This window comes from Hemibagrus wyckioides, linkage group LG14 (genome assembly GCF_019097595.1).
Source record: "Hemibagrus wyckioides isolate EC202008001 linkage group LG14, SWU_Hwy_1.0, whole genome shotgun sequence".
Classification (NCBI taxonomy): Eukaryota; Metazoa; Chordata; class Actinopteri; order Siluriformes; family Bagridae; genus Hemibagrus; species Hemibagrus wyckioides.
Window position 1 is genome coordinate 8,645,011 of NC_080723.1, and position 2,390 is coordinate 8,647,400.

Here is a 2,390-nt window from a genome sequence, read left to right on the forward strand (position 1 = left end):
GGAAAACATAATTCATTGTTTGCTTTGAATAAAGTTTCCATATGAAGTGTTGAAACAGAAAGCTCAGCACTTCTACTGAGCTTCGTAGCAAATAAAAACTAAACCTGTTGTGGTTTACTGGCAAACTGAACAGAGACTGAGCTGCTACACTCGAGACACTTGAAACACTTCAGAGGAACAAAAGGTGCACTATAGATGAAACATCGCACTTAAAAAAAAAACCAAAATGCAAACATGGTGTGTATTAATGTCTGAAACTCTGTGTGTGCAAGTGTGTGGTCTGAGAACCAGCAGAACTTATTTATTTATTTACTTTAATCCCAGCTGATTAAATATCGAGCAACAAACAGAAAAACTTCCCAGAATCCTCTTCTGCATCACAACACATCCAAATCCCACTCCAATTCCCATCAACATAACAGAGTACCTCATGCAACTACACACTCATGGTCACTATCACACACACCCTTTAAGTAACCCAGATTTTTGTGACGTATCGCTTCGAGCGAGCTTTAGTACTCTGTTTGCTGGCCTGTGCCTGATGTCTGACTTCTTTTTTTTTGACATTTGTTTTTGCCTGATTTTTAAATGACCCTGCATTTGCATTCGACTGAACCACCACCTGCCTGACAGTAGAGTTTGCCAGGTTTGCCTGAGCTGCAGCTGGCTTTAGCACAAGGTAAACTCATGCAAGAACAACATTTGGCTAGGACTGGCACTAAACTGGATCAGCTCTCAATCTGCTTCCAACAGCTAGCATTATTACAAACATTTTTGTGGGTTTTTTTTTTAAATATAAGTAAAAAATTAAGAATATTTCCCTTATATAATATTCAGGTATCAAGTAGCATGAAATTACATACTGTAAATAATATGTATAAAAGCTGAAGTCAGTATATCACTTAGTCAAAAAGGTATTCAATATTAATTCATTAATTTCATTTACTTGCAGTCTTTTGTAAATGTTCATTAAAAACCAATTTCTTCATGAAATATTTAAATTAGCAGGTTATTTAATTAAAATGTTTTTTATGCTATACTACCTTTCCACCAGGGTTTTAGACTGACAGGGTTTTGTGCTGAAAGAATTAGCATTTAGTTATTACATTTTGAACAGAGAACAGGGAGCACTCTAGATCTGGTCTGAAACCTAATAGAAACGCTATTAACAAATGCTTGACTAAACAAATATGTTTTCAGCCTGACTTAAAGACTGTGTCTGAGTCCCGAACACTAATTAGAAGGCTGTTTCATAATTGTGGGACTTTGTATGTAAAAGCTTTTTCCCTGCTGTGGCTTCATTATTCTAGGTATTAATAAAGAGCCTGCACCTTTTGACTAAAGCAGGTATGATGGATCGTAAAAGATCAGAAGTTCACTCATGTTCTCACAGGTGGACACTTATAGATCATTATTAGTGGTATTTCATAATAAACACATTTTTTTTCCTATGCACCCATTGAAGTTGTTTGTGGTAGTCCTTCTTCTTGCAATCATCTTAGCCTGGGACCTAGAAGGCTATTGGTTTACCTTGCATAAATTGGATTCTGGGGATGACTCTGAAGAGAGTCATCCCCAGAAAGTCAGGGTTCAGCACATGTGGCTGAACCCTGGCTTTCTGGATAAGGTTATGTTTGGTGAACCAGCCAGCTAACCTTCTTCAAATGTCAATCTGCAGAATGTTCCCTCTTGTTTCCAGTATAATCTGTACAACACTATTTGAACCACACAATATAGCTCAGTTACTCACCTGTCATAGTGTGTGCTCCCTAGTCCACCATGTTTCATCCTTATGAGATGTATACAGCCTCAGAAGACCTGCATTGCCTGAGCACTGCCATGCACCTTCTACATTTATATTAACATTAATCATTGATAGCTAAGCTCAGTGACCTGGTTTCTGCACATCCATTTGCAGTTGGATTATGGACTTCTTAACAAATTGACCTTAGTCTGTAAGGTTGGGTAATCACTTATCCTCAACCCTCATCCTGAACACCGGCATCCCACAAGGCTGTGTGCTGAGCCCACTGCTCTACTCCCTGTTCACCCATGACTGTGTTCCGCGGAATAACTCCAACATCTTCATCAAATATGCAGATAATACCACAGCTGTTGGCCGACTCAGCAACAACGATGAATCGGCCTACGGGGAGGAGATCCAAAGCCTGTCAGCATGGTGTTCCATGAACAACCATACCCTCAACTCCACAAAAACCAAAGAGCTCATCGTGGACTTCCGAAAATCTAACAGCAGCAGACACGCCCCTATCTACATCAACGGGTCTGAAGTAGAGCGTGTCTCCAGCTTTAAGTTCCTGGGTGTCCACATCTCTGAGGATCTGTCTTGGCATCTGAACACCTTGACTCTGGTTCAGAAGTCGCAACAG

General features: G+C 39.8%; 1 long non-coding RNA gene across 1 annotated transcript in view; it reads right to left on the reverse strand.

Moving 5' to 3' along the window:
* LOC131365154 (uncharacterized) overlaps window positions 1–1,936 on the reverse strand; it is an 11,653-nt gene extending 9,717 nt beyond the window's left edge. Inside the window, exon 1 of the long non-coding RNA XR_009206563.1 lies at window positions 1,751–1,936. This is a non-coding gene — a long non-coding RNA (uncharacterized LOC131365154). The remainder of the gene's footprint in view (window positions 1–1,750) is intronic.
* Window positions 1,937–2,390: the final 454 nt, after the last annotated feature.